At 42.9% G+C, this 20895-nt stretch overlaps 1 protein-coding gene across 5 annotated transcripts in view; it reads right to left on the bottom strand.

Annotated features, from left to right (window-relative positions):
- Nucleotides 1-20895, bottom strand: part of TEP1 (telomerase associated protein 1) — a 2409067-nt gene that overhangs the window by 498976 nt on the left and 1889196 nt on the right. The window lies entirely within an intron of this gene.

Here is a 20895-nt window from a genome sequence, read left to right as displayed (position 1 = left end):
TCAAAAAGGGTTTGAAAACGCCTATCTAATCCTAAATCTACAGATGGGAGCAAGCTACGACAATCAAATAATAAGAACGCAGTCCTAATGGTGTCTTGTCAAAATAAAAGGACCTATACTAATGAACCTATTGCCAATCCTTACCTCTAAATACAAATAGTGTGGGATAAAGTGTTACGAAAGCGAACAAAGTGTTCATAAAATGATATGTCAGGATGTTCAGGCCATTGGCCTCCCTGCCCCATATTTTCAGCACAGGACAAAATGGTACACTGGATCTTACCACAGTCTCTGGCTTCTCTAGTACGAGGGTACAGTTCAATCATTAGCATCAGGTTCTTCCGTGCCCAAGTCTCTTTGCCTTTCAAAGTCTTTTCTTTCAGAGGGCCTGATGCGACAAACAAACAAGTTATTTTCCTCTTAGGATTTCACAAGTACTCAATTTCTCAGGTGATTCACGGCTCACCCCGGATCCCCCTTAGCCGGGCTCAGATCCTCTTTAACACAAAGTTCAATTAGTCTCCCTCTGCCGGGCTCGGACTAATTTCAATTTATCTTTTTAACGCAAACTTGCTTTAACCAAAAGCTCTCAGCTGATCTCCCTCTGCCGGGCTTAGACAAACTTCAATTTTATCTTTTTAACACAAACTTGCTTTAACCAAAAGCTCTCAGCTGATGTCACTACGCTGGGCTCGGACTAACTTCATCTATCTTTGTCATCAACTTTATGCTATTAACATCGAAGACTTTCGATTTTGCACAGGATTTTGCTGGCCCAGTTGCAGGACCACTTTGATTCACAATTCTTTGTCACTCTTTGGCTATTTCCTCCTTTCATTTGGATACCTTACAGAGACTTTCGAATGAGCACACACGCGGTTCCGGACCACTTTGTCTAAGGTATTGTGTCTTGGCTTCAAAGTTCAATCACTCGTCTGTTCAATTTTACTCGTTTTGATCATCACATACGCTACACACACTGTTCGGTTCAGCGTTCACTATAAAATGTTGCTGCTTGCAACCTTGGCTTCAACACAGAGTGGTCTGGTATCAGTCTCCCCAACTCACTGGCTGTGTTGACTTCACTGGTGCTGCTTTGTTGTAGGAGCCAAGGACAGTACCACAGCGGCAAGCGATCCTCCCCGCCTTGACCATCGACGCAGGAGAGCCCCGGGTACTTCCGACACATAATGCAGGATTGTTCAGCCTTGTTTCCTGGCCTTACGTTTTCTATTCTCAGAGGTTCGTGAAAGTAACTGTTGCTCGACAAAAAGGTCAAGGACACTTCCCTCTTTGCAATCCTCTTCTATTTTGCCATCTTCCGACCTTGTATTAAACTGCCATTTTAGAACTGCAGCTTCCTTGTGTGTTTTGCCAGTAATTGCCTAACCCTGCCTGGCCATTATATTGGGACATGCCTGCTATACGGCTTGGGTGTTAGTCCGTTTTCTCTCATATCGAGCTGTCCATGGAAAGTGTTCATGTTGGGAATGGGGCAGGGAGGTTCCTAAGCATCCTACCCGGCAGGATGGGGTAAAGGTGTTACAGGGAAGGGGATACCGCTTCTTGCCATCTGGTCTCCCACTCCCCGAAGACCCCTCACCCAAGTGATCCTCCCACACTGGTCCACCCACAGGAACTGGATCCAAGAGCGATGGCCGTGGCCTGGCCACCTGGATGACAGATCCCCGGGGACCAGCGGGTGAGACACCTTTGGTTTTCTCCCAATATTTGTTTCTATAAAGTACTCTGTTTCTTTCACAATCCATTCCACCACCCATTTCATCCTCCAATATACTTGAGTTATTTCTATCAAGATGTATATAGTAGCTTTTTCGCTCTTCAAATTCTAGGATACCCTCCCCATCGTTCCTATATAATCTATTCTAGAATACACATGTGCCCCAAAGTAGTAACTGTAGTCCTGATTAATTGGGTACTCAAACCTCCACGTGTCTAATAGGTTAAATTTGCTTAAGTGTTAAAAGCCTCCTGACTCCTGCTCTCCTCCCCCCGAGATATCCTTTTGATTCTGTCCAAAACTGGGTCCACTACTTCATTAAATCCTCCCCCAGCAGGATATCATTCCCACAGTGATATTGAATATATTGTGCCACCCCATGGAAAATGACCGTTCTCTCGTTGCGTTACTGTCACAGCCACTCACTTTATTCCCAGCAGTACAGAAACAATCCTCCCTTCCTTGTCTTTATTATGTGCCATAACCATCACTGGCAGATTCTTTCACAGTAAGATCACCATCTCGCTTGACTTGGAATTGTAAGAAGATGCAAATAATTGACCTACCCAGCCTTTACACAGCTTATGTGAGTCTGCATCTGTGAAGTGTGTTTCCAACAACAAGGCCACACCAACTACCATTCTAACCAGAAACTACAGTATTTGATTTGTCTTGACAGAGCAGTTAAGACCATGAACATTCCAGGAAACAAACTTTAGGCATCCCTTCCCTTTAGGAGGCAAGTTACCCTCAGGTTTGATACTTGTGTAGACATCTTGAGACCTACCATCTGTGGTAAGTCAGAGGTAGGAGATGAACACAAGGACATGTTCAAGATGATTGTTTCATTTAAACCTAAAGAAAACCTCTAATCACTAATGCTACGATGACATCCCTATTCTAAAGAATATTAAACTGGTGCTTGTCAGAACGTCCAACAAATGAAGCTCAGTCTTCCGTCAAACCTATGCTAATCTAATCTCAAGGAGGAGGGAAGGAAGGAAGGAGGAAAGAAATAAACAAAGAGAAAGAAGGAAAGAAGGAAAGAAGGAAAGAAGGAAGGAAGGAAGAAAGAAAGAAAGAAAGAAAGAAAGAAAGAAAGAAAGAAAGAAAGAAAGAAAGAAAGAAAGAAAGAAAGAAAGAAAGAAAGAAAGAAAGAAAGAAAGAAAGAAAGAAAGAAAGAAAGAAAGAAAGAAAGAAAGAAAGAAAGAAAGAAAGAAAGAAAGAAAGAAAGAAAGAAAGAAAAAGGCATTTTAAGCTTTAACTTAGAATAAGATTACTGTCCCATCTTGGTATATAGGTGATGGCTGGTTCTCTGACCCCCACCACAGATGTCTCAAAAGTCTGTTCCAAATTTGTGCCTGGAAATTTCAACAAACAAAAGACCCGTCTCAGGTTTCTGTTACTCTGTCTAAGCAGTTCCCGATTTTTTCCCCCTCTTCCAGGATGTATTAAACACAACCATTTCCTTTATTCAGTTTTGTTCAATGATCACAAGTAGTAGCTATTTTATAGCTATTGTATGAATCACTAGATTTCTAGCCTTGGGTAGGCCGAGGGCTTGTCTCGATCGATCTTGGTTATCACGGAGGTTCTGGTTTTCCTTACCCCCTTCTGGGGTCTTATGATGCCCGGCCCATCGTGGACCACAAGCCTGTTTGACCCGGTTTCTGTTGCGATTTCTCGCACCCCCTTCTGGGGTTCTCAGGTTATCCATCCTTCTTGGACTATGGCCTCACTCTGCCCTGGTTTGCTTGAGTTTTCTCTTACCCCCCTCTGGGGTCTTCTGGCAAGCAACCTTGTGCGGGCCACTGGCTTGCTCAGCCCTGCTGTGATTACGGTATCACTTATCCCCCTTCCAAGATCTTTGGCTTATCAACCCTATGCGGTTTGCAGACTCATTCAGCCCTGGCATGCTTGTCTGCTTATTCAGCCCCTTCTGGGGCCTTCTGGTAGTCAGCCCTGCATGGGAATCTGCATGGTCTCCCAGCCCTCCACCCAACACTCATACAGGTTGTGTACCTTCTCTCCAGTGGTGTTGCTTGAAGGGAGAGGCAGTTTCTCAGTCCTCCGCAGATCTGCATACTCGTCCGAGTGGCGGACTGCACCAGTCAGCTTATTGGTTCTGGTTCCTTACTTTGGTGGTGGAGGCGGTACTCCTTCAGTTCTTTAGGGCTGTTTCCCTTCTCAGTGTTTCTGGATTCATCCAGGCTCCTGCCTGTTTTGGAGTGGCAGACTTCCACAGGCTGCCTGGAGTTGCTCCACACCATGCTGATTGCATGGATTTCTTCATGGGTTCCTCCTAAACGTTCTGGCATAAGCCAGCGTTTCCTGCTATCCGGCCAGGTCTCTCCCGTTCTCTGGCATGGCAGGTGTATTTAGGTTCCTCCTGAGAGTGGAGAGAAAGAATCCATTGGTCTTCAGTTCCACCGTGGGGCAGTAACTCAGGTAAGTGAGAAACCAAAAAGAATATAAATTTGTATTTTATTTGGGATTTAAAAAGTGCTTTAAACCAAAGCGCTATTCAAAGATTATAAAAACAGTACAATAAAATGAAAATGCAAATGAAAAAACAAAGCACTCAACCTTGTGAATCAGTTTCAAGAAGATGAGTTTTTAGAGAAGAACGAAATAAAGAGAATAGCTCCCTGCCCAGACTGGCTCTCAAACTTCACATTGAATCAAAATTCTGATATATGGGCTGGAGTGATATTTGAAATATTCAGAAAAGTGCTCACTCACCACTCAAATTGTCCCAACGACATGGCGGGCGAACAGCTATAATTATCCGGGTCTTTAAAAAAGGCAATAGGAAAAACCCTAACAACTATCAGCCTATAGCCATACTGGATGTGCCAGGGAAGTTATTTGCAAGCCTTATTATGAGGGACCTTAATAAATGGCTGATAGAAAACAATCCACTCGACCCATATCAAAATGGATTTAGGAAAGGTCTGAGTACTTCAGTCCATCTAATGATTATAGCAGCTATAAGATCACACATGGTCGAATCTAAACAATCCCTAAACATGGCATATGTAGACTTTAAAGCTGCTTTCGACTCGGTTTCACGGAACAAACTGTTGAATAAACTGAAAACAGTCGGCTGTCTTGAACATTTGATACATTACATTCACCAGTTGCACCAAAAAACAACAATCCAAATAAGATTAACTCAAGATGGCCAGTTAATCGACCCAATCACGACAAACCGAGGACTGCAACAAAGCTGCTTCATGGAGGCTACATTGTTTAACTGTTTTATTTCTGATATGACAAAGGAGTTTGAGAATATTGAAGCTGATATGCCTCGTTTAGGGACTGCTAAAATAAGAGCATTGTTCTATGCGGATGACTTGATTCTTATGCCTAAAATACCAGTTGGGTAAAAAAAGCTACTTAACACCTTAGAAAACTACACCTAAAGAAAAAACTTGGTGCTAAATGTCCAGAAAACTAACATATTATCTATACATCCGACGAAGACAGCAAGGAAAAAGAAAACAAATAAATGGTACTTGGATACTAAACCTTTAGAAGAACTGGATGTTTGCAAGTATCTGGGAGTCTACATCAGCAACTGTAGTAAAGGCCAACCCTATAACGAGGACATCCGTGCGAAAATAAACCATGCTTCATCTCAAACCAAAATCATGCTGTATAAATTCTGAAAGTTTTCAATTGAACCAGCAATGACCTTTTATCTACAAAAAACGGCCCCAATTGTTTTGTATGGATCAGAGACGAAGTTGGTTAATCAGAAACAATGGATAAAAATCGAAAGCCGCTACTGGAAGTGTATCCTAAATGGTTCAACTGCGTTACAAACTGGGCTTACGTTCACCTTCATTAAATGGATTTTATAAATGGAGGATTTGCTTGATGTATAGGAGGGTTCTGAAGCTCGAGCAACGACCGTCTGTTCTTACTATACTTACAGAGTACATGAAAAAAGTGGAACAGTGATTTGCACAGATCTGGAGAAAAAAAAAGCAGATCCTAGAAGACACAGACATTAATGAAGAAATACTTCTCTCTAATCCTACATGCGCAAAAAATAAGATTATTTTGTGCGACTGGATCGCAACTAGGAACCAAGCAAAAACATGTGTGGTCACACTGCTATATTCACTGATAAAAAATTGAAAGTTACAGAAGGCTATCTGCTGAAAGCTCCTAGTGCAGACTATACACAGACTATTTTACGATTTCAACTGAATATTCTCTATACTAGAGAAATAAAAGCACACCGGAAACAAATCCATTTTGAAGACAGTAGTTGTAGATTTAATTGTGGCTTTACTGTAGTAAAATCTCTTCAACATTTAATAAGTGAGTGCGCCAAGTTAGGAAAGAAGAGGATTTTTTATCTGTTTGAAAACTGTGTAATAACCATGCCACAGGAATTATGGAACTTGATACTTTTGACAGGAAACAAGAGGATCCAGACCACTACTGTAAACTTTGTTCAATATCTTAATTTGACATAGTACAGCCGAACGGTTTTAGGAATACGATGTTGAGATATTTGTAAATGTAAATGTAAATACATTTTGTAAAGGTTTATATGAAACCAAAAACAAATTTAAAACATTTTTAAAAAAAGAGAACATGGATAGAGAAAGTGGGAGAGAATTCCAATGGGAAGGCGCTAAGAGTGAAAAAGAATGATAATGAGATTTGGCACAGGGAGGACGAGAAACTGCAAGAAGAAACTGAGACTGAGAGCAAAGAGAACGAATTGGAATATGAAAAGATACCAGAGAAGAAAGATAGTTTGGTGCAAGGCCATAGAGAGATTTAAAATCTAAGCACAGAATATTGAATTTAAGATGAGAATGAAAAGAGAGCCAACCGAGAGTAGAAAGGGATGGGAGGAAGAAGATAGAGAAGCCGAACAGAAGCATTGAAAACTGATTTCAATGGAGCAAGATGAGAGAGAGGAAGGCCAAATAGAGAAACCGAACAATAAAAAAGTCAAGAGAAAATGTATGTGGAAATCAAAAGTTTAGTAGTATCAAGAGTTAAGAAAAGACTAGCCTTACAGATGTTATATAAGTGATAACGGCAGGCTCGAGAAGATAGTGAAATATCATGAGTAAAAGATAGATCAGAATCAAAATAAAGTCCCAGGTTATGGGCAGTAGAAGAGATAGGAAACTGAGACGGAAGAACAGAAATTGAGGAGGGAGGAAGAGGAGATGGAATAGTGTTAGAAGGGAAAAAAAAAAAGAGTACTTCAGTTTTGGCAGCATTTAGTACCAAAAAGTGTTCCGTCAACCAGGAATTGATAGCTACTAGGCATGAAGAGAGTTTATTGTGAATTTTAGTAGTGAAGGAGGAAAAGGAAAAAAAAACATTGAGTTTTGTATGCGTAGAAAAGGTAAGAGACCAAAAGATGAGAACTTCCACCAGAGGGGAAAAGAGAAATGGGCCAAGGACTGAGCCTTGGGGAACACCATGAACGAGTTGATCCAGCTTAAGAGACAGAGAAAGTTCTTTGGCATAGATATGACCGAAACCATAAAAGAACAGACCCTGAGAACCCAAAGGAAGAAAGGGAAGAAAGTAGAAGAGAATGATCAACAGTATGAAATGCAGCAGACAAGTCTAAGCGAATAAGCAAGGATGACTGTTTAGAATAGCATGCAGAAAGTAGGGAATTAGAAACAGAAAGAAGAGTGGTTTCTGTAGAGTGAAGAAGCCGGAACCCTGAATGAAAGCGAGGAAGAATGGAGTTATTAGAAACAAAAGTAGAAACTTTAGAGTAAAGAAGACGTTTGAGTATTTTAGAGAGATATGGTAAAAGAGAAATAGGGTTAAAGTTAGAGGCCAGAGAGGAATCAGAGGGATGTTCCTTTAGAATAGGAAGAATACACGCTTGTTTGGAGGAGGCAGGACATACAGAGATGAAGAGACAAACATTGAAAAAAGAAGGTAGATAGGAAACCAGAGAACGGTAGACTTTAGGAATAAGCACTGATGGAATAGGGTCACACAGAGAGGCAGTGGGATGAGCTTGTGTTAACATCAGAGAGATCTCGTCATTCGAGATATGAAAAACAAGAGATAGTTTCAGAAGACAATGATGGAGCAATAATACAAAAGTAGGAATGTAAGATTCAATGGCGGCACGAAGAGAGGCCACTTTTGAAGAGAAGAAAAGAGCCAGATCAGAGCCAGATAGTCTAGAATTACTTGAATGATCAGGAGTTACAGGAGAAAGAAGACACAAGAGAGTGTGAAATTGGTGTTTAGGGTGAGTTGATGGAGTATGGAGAAGATCAGAAAAGTAGGAGTGTTTAGCAGACGGCAAAAGACCATCGTAGAGTACATGGTAAGAATAGTAAAGCAAATGATCACCTTCGGATCTGGACTTGCGCCAACAATGCTCAAATCGACAAAGTACATGTCGCAAAAATGTGGAGAAAGCCAGGGTTGAGGAGGTTTACGAGAAGGGTAGAAGGTGGAAGTTGGATAAAGATCATCCACTGAAGAAGTAAGAGAAGATGACAAGATAGTGGCGGCCTCATCCACAGATAAGATGGAAAAAGAAGCGTGAGAAGGAAGAATAGCAATACATGGTGAAATAAAACAGAGGAGTATTGAAAGAGCACAAATCCTGTCTACAGGAAGATGATGTTGCGGACGAGGGAGAATCAAATACTACAGCTGATGGAAAAATTGAGAAAGAAATAAGATGAACAGAAAGATACACTGGAAGTGTTGAGACAAGAGATGCAGAAAGAGAAGATGTAAAGATAAAGAACCCAACACATGCGAGGGAGAAATAAGAAGAGGAAAAAGAAAATAGGAATCAAGAACTGTGAGAAATTGAAGATTTACATGTGTAGAGGACAAATGAAGATTAAAGTCTCCCTGAAGAACGAGTGGGATAGTAGAAGGTAGTATAAGAGAAGGAAGAATATCAATATTGTCATAAAATGTTCCAACTGGACCAGGTTGACGATAGATAAGTAAAAACTATATGGGATAAGGTTTGGAGTAAGACATATAGGAATATTCAAATGAAGGAAAGACAGGATTCGTCAGAAGTAGAAGAAACAAGTACAAAGGTAACGTCATAAAGAATGCCAACAGCCCCACCGCAAGCAGATGGGTGTGGGGTATGACAGAATTATGTAAGGGCCTTAGAAAACATGCAGGAATAAAAGGATTGAAAGATGTGATCCAGGTTTCAATGATGCAAAGAAAATGCACATTAAAACGAAGAAAAAGATCTAATACTTAAGTTGATTTATTACAAAGTGATCTGGCATTCCAGGGGGCCAGATCAAGAGGGAGCCTGCACAGTGCATGGTGGCTAAATAAGGCTATCATGTTTGTGAGTAAAAGGGGTCCAAGAGCCATCATAGAAATGTGTAAAAGATGCAGGCGGCATAGAAATAATATAAGGACAAATGGAAGACACAGTAAGGAGGCGGAATAATAAGGTAGACAAAAAATAGCAAACTTGTAACAACCAGCAGATGAGTATGCTGGATGTGCTGTTGCCGGAAAATCAGGAGAGGCTGCCTTGCATAGCATGAGGGCAGTTTAAAGAGTCTAACAGCACAGATGGTAGAAAAGGAAATACCCAGAACTAAACTGCTTCCATCTGTGAACAGCCGCAGACAGCACATGCAGACTTTGCCTGACTTCCATAAATTGAATGGGCACTCAAGTGTATAAGAATAGTTATATAGCCTTAAAGTGTGTCAAAACAAGTTGCTAATAATTATTGATGCTAGAGAGTATCTCTAGCCAAAGAACCAATAATGAAGTCAAGTAAGGTTTTGTTGTGATCACACAGTTCACTTTATTATAGATCAGAAACCAAGACATCTGCCATAAAGGGGCCAGGAACCTGGGAACTCTGTTCAACTTCTAAGTAACCCATAAATGCTTTGGATTCTGTCCATAGGGAAGGTAAAGGGGAATACTTCTTTGGGCATTCCTTGTCCCCAAAGTGGGAGGGGTCACCACAGTGGGATCCTGCTTGCCCTGTCCCATAGGGAAGATTTTGTGTAGCAGGGTTACCTCCCTATTCCCAAAGGGGGTGGCTCGGCACATATTCCCTGGATTTGTCACATATCACAGAATGAGAGATGGCTTGTGGAACTCTAGGGAAAAAAGTTCAGCAATAAGAAAAATACTCTCTACACTGGTGTCAGTCCTGATTTGATGCAGCAATAGAATGAAGAATTGGTCCATTTGGTATGTCACCCTCCCAAATCCTTAGTAAGCAAACCTGTACGAGATACACAATTATTACATCCTTCCTGATCAACCAACTTAAGATCCAGCTTGCCCCACGTCTTCATTTTGTTTCTGTACTAATCCCAGATTCGCCCATTGTTCTCTTTCCACTGCCAATTTCCCCTTCTCCCAAACCCCTCCGCCCGGTCCTTTTTGTACTTACAATTCTTGTACTATCCTTCACCGCATCAAACCTACGACCAACCTTTGTCTCTCAGGTGGTCTTAAGACACTTGAAAACCACTACAAGCTTGCTTAGATCAGGGTGGTTACATTGGGGTATAAACGCAGTCCTCAGGACTTTCCTCCCGACAGCAGTGATAGCTCTGGATCGCAACATTGCACAGGTGAACGATTGTGCTGTGCCTGGGGAGACTGGCTCCAATGGACCCACCCTTGTCGAGCACAATTAAGAGGTTGATGATGTGCTCCTGGCCAGCCTTGAGGTACATTGCATTTATTGCATTGGCCAGCAGAATCTGCAGGTGTCAACCCCAGGCCACAAATACAGTCCTGGTGAGGATACAGCACCTACCTTTTTTGCATGGTTTAAATCCCCAAATGTTTGTGGGCAACATAACAAAGAAAATAGAAAATGTTCTGGAGTCTGTTGTTCATGGGAAAAGGAACTGAGGTAGGTGGGCCATCACACCTGGGGCTAAAAATGCAGTGCTAACGACAGATGACAGAGCCACACACAAAGTTGCACAAGTACCACCTGGTGGCTATTAGAAGAGTTTACAGATCCAGTATGTGCATGGAGCTATGTCAAAGATGAGTGATAAGTGAGAGAATACAAGGTGAAATGTAATTTCCGTTTTTTAATTAAATTGAGGCAGTATTTCTTTTAATTGAATGCACAATGTCTGAGTGATAAATGTAACATTTTATGGATACTGAGCTGTACTTTTTTTAAAAAGAGTAACAACATGTTGCCATGGGACAATTCGTACCTGTGTAAGTAACAAGTTCTCTTCCATTCAAGTAGACTGATGGCTTGGACCAAGAAATGAACTACTGAATGCTGATTTCTGGCAGTGACAAGGCCCGTCTGCACACACACAATTCAAAGAACGTTGGAAGAATTAGATCAAACTAGTATTTTAAAAATTGTTCCAACTATGTGAGGTTTCCAGTGAGTCAATGCTCTGAAGAAAAGATGTGCAGAGTTTGGCAGCTATGCTTCATTACATCGCCGAAGAAAAGTGCCTGAAGGCACCCGCCTGCTATTATTAGCTATGCCTAACTAAACAAAGCATTTCTTTCAAGAGAATACATTGGAATTGTGTACAGGGCAGGTGTGGCTTTGTACCAAGCCCATTAGGCTGGAAAGTAGTCTAAGAGATCCAGAGCTTCCATAAACAACTCTGCTCTCTCTCATAAAACAATATTAAGATGAATTACATAGATTTACTGGAAAAACCCATGGAAAAACCCATGCAGGGAGCCTCTATGGGAGATTTAGAATGAATGGTGAAGCTATTGACTAAGAACATATAAACAGCTCAGTTCCAGTTGGCCCTGCAACGATTCACAAGGTGTCATCACTTTTACCTGCAGCTAAGGAGGTGTAGTCAATACCCAATAGACCCCCTTGGAGTGGTTTATTGCGTGAGGACCTCATGGGGGGGAGGGGACTCCCCCTCTGGCAATAAGGACGATCACCTGGGGAACAGCCCAATAAATGTTGTCACTCCCCGACATTCCTTTGCCCCCGCTAATGTCCAGAGCCACTACACTGAGGTGTATATGTATTGTTGTAACATAGGGCCCAAGACCAAAAGTACTAGGACGAGGAAAAACACAAGAGACAACGATCATACATTTTGATAACAATGGTACGAATGAACGAAGGACTGTTAGATCAGAGAAGCCCGGCCGTGGAGCCAAACGCAGCTGTAACGAGAAGCACAGTGGTGGCAGGAGCAGAGGTATCCAGTCCTGTTATGGAAAGCAGCTGGCATCTAAAGTCTCCAACGCGGGTTAAAGCAAGTTTGTGTAAAGTTATATTGGAAATTGAAATTGGTCTGAGCCCGGCAGAGGGAGAATAATTGAACATTGTGTTAAAGGAATATGAGCCCGATGAGGGGGATCTGGGGTGAACCGTGGGTCACCGAGAAAGAATATCCTACAAGAAATTGGATGCATAAATAATTTACGAACATTGTGTTAAGAGGATCTGAGCCCGGCTGAGGGGGATCTGAGGAGAATAGTGAATCGCCTAAGAAATTGAGTACTTGTGAAAATCTAAAAGAAGAAAATAACTTATTGTTTGTCGCATCAGGCCCTCTGAATGAAGAGACTTTGAAAGGCAAAGAAACTTGGGCACGGAAGGCCCTTATGCTAATGATTGAACTGTATCTTTGTGCTAGAGAAGTCAGAGATGTGCTAAACTCGAGTGTACCGCCTTGTCCCGTGCTGAAACCATGGCGAAGGGAGGCCAATGGCCTGAACATCGTGACATGTCATTTTGTGAACACGTTTTCCTTTTTCGTAACATTATTTACCACACTATTTGTATTTAGAGGTAAGGATTGGCAATAGGTGTAGGAATCCGAGTCCTCGGATTCGTGACTCACCTGTTTGCTTCTTATGGATTTCTTCTTTGAGTTCGCTGGTTTCTTTTTCCTGGATGAGCGTGCCTTATAAAGGTAAGCTCTAGAGTCTTCTGAATCCAGTCTGCAGGGCTTTGGAGAGCACGCAGGTCCGCGACTCCCGGTCGCGGTGGCGCCGCGGCTCGGGTATGATCAATTGTTCCGGGAAGAGTCCAGGACGGAACCAGGATAAGGAGACAGGGTAACTAGGTTCCGAAATGAGCACTTGAAAGAAATAGGAAAGGGGGGGAACCAGGAAGGATGGAAGATGGATGCCAGGATTTGCGAAGGAAAGGGGGGCTCGGCACTAGAACACAACTTGCCAGACGAGATGCAGGCAAGCAGAGCTTTGAGACGCGTGGAGGCGTGTCTGTTTTCAAGGGAGCATGAGGTCCGCACAGACAACTAAACCGCACTGAAACATAGCGTCGGCCATGCTGAAGGTGAACGGAGTAATGTCTATTGACTGAGGGACCAGGCAGACCAGAAGGGTCGATATCGCTGATTCATGGCAATAGGTTTACTAGTATAGGCCCTTTGATTTTGACAAGACACTACTAGGACTGCACTATTATCATTTGAGGGTCGTAGCTTGCTCTCATCTGTAGATTTAGGATTAGATAGATTAGATTGCAAGTTCAATAAACACCCTTTAACTGTGGTCACTTGTGTCTGTCTTACTGTTGATACCATGCCTTCCTTACATGTGGTGTCAGGAGTGAGATGTGACTCAATTGAAACACATTGGGGAACCTTCAAATTCCAGAAGCTTAGTCATCGAGCCTCAGACCCCTCTACTGCCATGAAAGAATCAATAGACTTTGATATCAGTAGCAGCAGAGAAGCTCTAGGGAAAAGAGGAATGATTCCCACAGACTTAGTCTCGATACGCCCTCCTGGGTGTTATATAAGATTCACCCCTAAATCTCGCCTGGCCTCGAAGTTCGGTCTAGACGCTCTAGCAGGCGTCTTAGATCCCGACTTCCGGGGAGACATAAAGGTTCTTTTACAGAACCAATGCTTTAAGAAGTCACTAAAAACTTGGGTTTTTAACAAATTCTAACTTGTTAACACTTACTTTCCCACACCTGTTCCCACCCCACTGCCACCGCCATCTCCGATACACACTTATCCTAAACAAACTGTACGTATCCTTGTTTTGCAATTATAATCTGCTAACATGTAATTAGTATTGTTATCAAATACATGTTTGATGGAATTATTATCTAATATGTATGAAATGTAATGTTTTGTTTTATACTGTAACTTTATCACCAAGATGTCTGTAACCTACGCCGTGATACCTCAGGGTTTGGGCGTATAACAAATGCAATAAATAAAATTAAAATAAAAAATGGTGAAATTCGATTTGAAGTACATCGCGGGGACAAAACTGCACAAGGAATTCTTGAAAGGACTATTTCCTTGTTTCAGAGAGAGTCAACTGGAAGATACTGAGAGCAGTACCCTAGGCTTTGGGGAAGCTGATGAACCATCTACCATTGAAGAGAAAAGGGAAGAAGAACTTACCATCCTTCCCGACCTAGCCTTCACCCAGCAAAATGATCCAGCCCTCGCTGAGGCTTTCTAACAAGCAATTCCCAAAGGGCAGAGAATAGAGAAGGGAAATCCCTTTTTCTTCCTAGAGCAAGGATTACTGTATAGAATGGAAACATCCTTAGAAGGCTTAAGTAAGACTCAGTTAGTAATCCCCAAAACCCACCGTAAAATCGTACTAGAGATTGCACATTCTCATCTGATAGGGGGACACCTAGGACAATATAAGACCCAGGAACACATCAGTGGGATGTTTTACTGGCCAGGTATCCAGGCTAATATAAAAAACTTTATTCAGACATGTGAAATAAGTCAGAAAACCAGTACACTCATTCCCTTGCCTGCCCCTCTGAATCCTTTACCAACAATAGAAGTCTCTTTCTCAAGGATTGGGATGGATATCTTTGGACATTTGGAAACTTCTACACTGGGTAACAAATATGTTCTTGTAATTGTCAATTACGCAACCAGATACCCTGAGGCATTCCCTATGCAGAACACCACCCAGCAGATTTGAAAACAACTATTACCATATTTTCTGGGGTTGGCTTTCCTAAGGAAATCCTGACGGATCAAAAATCCAATTTCATGAGCAAGCTCATGGGTGAAGTCAAGGAGCTGTAGAAACATTCAACAAAACACTCAAAATGATCCTAAGAAAGTTGGTAGATATGGACGGGAAGGACTGGGACCGTATGAACCCCTGGGCACTATTGGAAGTAAGAAAAACCCCTGAGGCATCCACTGGATTCTCTCCTTTTGAACTACTTTATGGTAGAGAACCTAGAGATATCCTGGACATGCTCCGGGAGACCTGGGAAGAAAGAGAAGAGACACCCACACTCCTTTCGTAAACCTCTACCAGATTGCGAGAGCATATGAAACTTGTTCGAAATCTAGTCTATAGTCATATGGAAAAAGCCCAAGCACAACAAAAGTCCAAGTATGACAAAAAGGTAAACCTAAGATTGTTTTCCGTAGGACAAAAAGTATTGGTCCTCTTGCCTACCCCGGAAAACAAACTTGTCTCTAAGTGGCATGGGCCATATGACATATTGGAACGAACAGGAACCTGTGCGTATAAGGTAACACAACCTGACATTAAACAAAAGACCCATCTATACCACATAAATCTCTTAAAAGAGTGGAAGGAAAACCCTTCTGCAGCCAATGCCACAAAACTATCCTGTTTGGTACCAGAAGAAATAGATAACTTTGAATCCATTCCTCAAGAGCTATCTAATCAACAAGAAGAAGATTTAAAGGATTTAGTTATAACTTTTCCTGAAGTATTCTCGGAGAACCAGGAAATAGTGGTTGAGGAAGTAAATAAAATGTTAAGAGCAAATATTATCGAACCCTCTTCAAGCCCATGGTCTCCCCTATAGTATTGTTCACAAAACCTGACCATTTCTGGAAGTTTTGCAAAGACTTCCACCAAGTTAATGCCATCTCCAACTTCTGTGCCTATCCCATGCCAAGCATCGACTAATTGATTGATAAACTCGGAAAGGCCACCTTTCTGGCAGGTCCCAGTGCATGGACTTGATAAGGAAAAGACAGCTTTCCTGACGTCCTGGGACTGTTCCAGTTCATAGTCCTCCCTTTTGGCTTGCATGGGGCCCCGCCACTTTCCAACGACTTACGGACAGAATATTACAGCCCTACTCTGATTTCTGTGAAGTTTATTGTGACGATATAGTCATTTATAGTAAAACCTGGGAAGACCATCTTTTCCATCTCTTTACTATTATGAGAGTCCTCAGAGAAGCCGGCCTAACTGCCAATCCATCCAAATGCAAGCTGGCCCAATCAGCCGTGAAATACCTCAGCTTCTTTGTAGGGAATGGTAGTGTCCAACCTCAACGCAAGAAAGTGAAGGCTGTCCTAGATAGCCCTATGCCTAAAACTAAAAGAGACCTCAGAGCATTCTTAGGGTTAATCAGGTATTACTGTAGGTTTATCCCTAGCTTCTCGGACAGGAGAGCTAGCCTGACAGACAAATTAAAGAAGACTGAACCCCAGAAATTCATTGGACTGACGAGGACAATGTATATTACAACAACCTAAAACAAATCCTGTGCCAGAACATGATCCTAAAAGGTAGTAGATTTCTCGAAGGAATTTGCGTCACAAATAGACACCTCCCTTACAGGGCTAAGAGCAGTCTTGTCACAAATGTGCGATGGATGGGAACATCCTATCTTATTTGCTAGTCGCAATCTCTTCCCACGTGAAAGAAATTACTTTGCGCTGGATTTAGAGGCCCTTGCCATCAAGTGAGCCCCCACCCAGCTCTTGGGATCTCAAACGCAGTATTTACTGCATTCAGTATTTTTACCTGTAAGCCCGGATCCCAGTTGCACCTCCGCGAAGAGGGTGACATCTCTCGGGATGGCGGTAGGGGCTAGCACTTATGCCAGTATCCACATGGTATATCAGACACTACCGCCATTGATGGTCCATTATTCACCCTTTCCCATGCACCTTATAGGCCCATTGCAAGCCTCACCAACTGAACAAAATAAGCACTACTGTCTTTTTTTATTAAATCACACACCACTGTAATCAACTCACCGAAGTGCATGCTCAGGGTCTCAATCAATCAGGGGTCGAGAACTCCAATTTTGGATCAAGTACATGACTATTCAGAAATTTGTGCATGCTCTGAGCTCTGACCTAGTATGGATAGGGCATCAAACAGACGGCGGGAGCACTACTGAAAAGTCATTATCTTAGTTTTTCAGTAATTCTTTATCAAGATCAAGCCTTGAAGAGTATTTGCCCTCAAACCTTGATCGGAACCCTCCACCACTAATTCTAGTGGAGTCCCACACACACTGTTTTGAACAAGATAAACACAGTAAGCACCGCGTCTTGGGGGTTATTCATAACAACGAAAAGCATTAGGTGCTTACGATAACATTATAAGCTTTATCCAAACGACACACAGCCCCTTATAGACTCTCCACTGTTCTATTTTTCTGTAGAGCAACACAGGATTCTGCATTCAATGCTTTACCACCAAATTCTTTTGTCCGTCCTGATGAAGGCCACCCAATCCTAAGCACACTAGATCAGCTACCAGTGGCAGAAACACACCTGTGTCGACATCCCTTTCCTCAGTGTTTATTGTCAACACTTATCTTTTCAGTTGTCTAGATCAACCCGTTTTGAATTAGATTGTATGGTCCATAAGACTGCATGGGACCCATTTGTTCTATTGTCTTGCAAAATATGTATTGACAAAAATGTTTCGATTTTATGTACCACATGTACAGTTGCTACGCCATGTACACCTTTTGTCCTGCATGATTCTGATTTGTCACCATTATATGCATCAGACTATCTTTGTTGTTGATCACTAAAATTCATTTGCGAAACTTTATGAGAGTGATATTTCATCATAAGATTCCCTGAGTTACGGGGTTCTGTTATTTCGTTTTGGACGCCCTGATCAATTGTGCTTATTACTATTTGACCTACCTGGGAAGATCAGGGAACTTCCAGGAGGCCTACTGACTATACCTGATAAGGAAAAGACAGCTTTTCCGACGCCCATGGGACTGTTCCAGTTCAAAGTACTCCCTTTTGGCTTACACTGGGCCCCCGTCACTTTCCAACTACTTATGGACAGTATATTACAGCCCTACTCTGATTTCTGTGGAGCTTAGATCGACAATATAGTCATTTATAGTAAAACCTGGGAAGACCACATTTTACATCTCTTTACTAATATGAGAGTCGTCAGAGAAGCCGGCCTAGCTGCAATTCCACCCAAACGCAAGCTTGCCCAATCAGCCGTGAAATATCTCCACTTCTTTGTAGGGAATGGTAGTGTCCAACCTCAACGCGAGAAAGTGAAGCCCGTCCTAGATACCCCTATGCCTAAAACTAAAAGACACCTCAGAGCATTCTTAGGGTTAATCAGTTATTACCGTAGGTTTGTCCCTAACTTCTCGGACAGGAGAGCTAGGCTGACAGACAAATGAAAGAACGCTGAACCCCAGAAATTCATTGGACTGACGAGGTCAATGTATGTTACAACAACCTAAAACAAACCCTGTGCCAGAACATGATCCTAAAAGGTAGTAGATTTCTTTCAAGGAATTTGTGTTACAAATAGACACCTCCCTTACAGGGCTAGGAGCAGTCTTGTCACAAATGTGCGATGGATTGGAACATCCTATCTTATTTGCTAGTCGCAAACTCTTCCCACGTGAAATAAAACACTCTGTGCTGGAAATAGAGGCCCTTGTCATCAAGTAGGCCATTTTCCACCTTATATACTACCTCCTAGGAAGGCAGTTCACACTCATCATGGATCATTCTCCACTAGTTTGGATTAGCCAGTGGAAAGATTCTAACCCTCGAGTCATGCGATGGTTCTTAGACCTGCACCCCTACTGTTTCACTGTGCAGCATCGAAAAGGTGAAGACCAAGGTAACGTGGATTTCCTTTCTCGGTTCCCTTGTGAAAGAGATGCGGCTACATCGCATAGGGGAAGGGAATATGAGAAACCTGAAGGTGTCTTGCCCGCTAGTACCCGGGGATCTGTCAGCCAGGTGGCCAGGACACGGCTATCGCTTTTGGATCCAGTTCCTGGGGGTGGACGAGTGTGGGACGACCACCTGGGAGAGGGGTCTTCGGGGGGTGTAAGTGGGACACCAGATGGTGAGACGCGGTATCCCCTTCCCTGTAACACCGTTACCCCATCCAGGATACTTAGGAACTCAATCCGCCTCCCCCCCCCCCCACCTCCCGGTTACCCAACAGGAACATTTCCTCATGGACAGCTCACTACAATAGAAAAAAGACTAACACCCGGGCCATATACCTGACATGTCCCAATACAATGGTCAGGAAGGGGCATTACACACATCTGACTTCCATTACACTTCCCCACACGGATAAAAGGCAGAGCACTAAAGAACACTCTGAGGAAGGTAAAGCACATGAGGGAGCAGCAGTTCCAAGATGGCAGTTTAATACAAGGCGAAAGACAGCAAAACTGAAGGGGAAGTGCCCTTGACCTTTTCAACGAAAGACTGTTACTTTCATGAACCTTCGAGAATAGGAAATGTAAGACTGGGAATCAAGGATAAAGAACCCTGTATTGCGTGTTGGCGGTACCTGGGGCTCGCCCGTGTCGATAGTCAAGGCGGGGAAAATCGTTTGCTGCAGTGGTACTGTCCTTGGCTTCTACAACAAAGCATCGCCAGTGAAGTCAGCACAGCCAGTGAGTTGGCCAGACCGTTCTGTGTTGAAGCCAAGGTTCAAAGCAGCAACATTGTATAGTGAAAACTGAAGAGAACAGTGTATGAAGTGTATGTAGCAAGCACTGCGAACACAACAGCAGATGAGTGATAGAACTTTGAAGCCAAGATACGATACCGTTGATAATCGTCCGGCACCATGTGGGTGCTCATTCAAAAGTCTGTTAGGCATCCAGCTGAAAGGTGGCAAATGTCAAGAGTGATAAAGAATTGTGAAATCGAAGTGGTCCTGCAACGGGTCAAGCAAAACCCAGAGAACATTCGAAAGTCTTCGACAGTTGATCGAAAAGTATATGAAGTTGGTCCGAGCTCGGCAGAGGGAGATCAGTTAAAAGCTTTTGGTTAAAGCAAGTTTGTGTAAAGTTATATTGGAAATTAGAGTTAGTGCAAGCCCGGCGGAGGGAAACTAATTGAACATTGGGCCTCATTCCGAGTATGGCGGTAAGGGATACCGGTCACCGTTAACGAGACCGGTGCCGGTAATCCCTTACCGCCACATTCCGAGTTCCCTTTGCGCCCTCGTCCTTAACGCCTGCTTTTAACAGGCGTTAAAGACGAGGGCGCAAAGGGGCTTTTTAGCCAATAACGGTGACCGTAAAGTACTACTAAAACCTAACAAAGACAGGTTAGAATTTTGCTCATATAGGCCCCTATCCATGTTGAATATAGACAATAAGATACTGACGGCACTGCTAGCGAGGAGGCTGAGGAAAACCATCCCGATACTGATTCACTATGATCAGATGGGGTATGTGCCTGGCCGATCCATCACTGAAAATATGCGTAAGCTGCACCATGTTATACACAGCACCAATAACAGGCCAGAGAAATGCACGGTTGCGTCCCTGGACACCTCTAAGGCATTCGATTTGGTCCGGTGGAGATGGCTACACGCCACCATGACCAAAATGGGAATAGGGCCGGCGTTCCTAAAGTGGGTTAAACTCACATATACAGATCCCACCGCCAGAGTGCGAACCAACAGCACCTTCTCGGATAATTGGAACCTTTACCGGGGCACCCGGCAAGGATGCCCGCTCTCCTCCATGCTCTACATTATAGCTATTGAACCAGTAGCAGCATATTTAAGGCAAGAGTACAGTGATGGGCGCATAGTGATAGATGGGGTGACCCACTTAGTCTCTATGTATGCGGACGACATGCTCCTCTACTTAAAAGATCCCGAACATATATTACCATACATACTCGAGACCTTGGAAGGGTTCCACAGATACACGGGGATACAGATCAACCACAACAAATCTTGCCTTTACCCACTCGTGCCCTTGAGCATGCCCAGAGCTGACAGCCTCCCAACCCTTGCCCTTAAGTGGGAAACTACCTCCTTTAAGTACCTGCGCATTATGATCTATTGCGACCCCAAAACTGAACACGTCTTGAACACAGTGAGAGCTAAAGATGGCCTAGTAAAATCTATGGATTTTTTTTGGGCCAAGCTAACACTCT

This window comes from Ambystoma mexicanum, chromosome 3p, assembly GCF_040938575.1.
Source record: "Ambystoma mexicanum isolate Mex_15411 chromosome 3p, UKY_AmexF1_1, whole genome shotgun sequence".
Taxonomy (NCBI): domain Eukaryota; kingdom Metazoa; phylum Chordata; class Amphibia; order Caudata; family Ambystomatidae; genus Ambystoma; species Ambystoma mexicanum.
The sequence above is the reverse complement of the archived record's forward strand: the minus strand, read 5'-3'. Positions and strand labels throughout refer to the sequence as shown.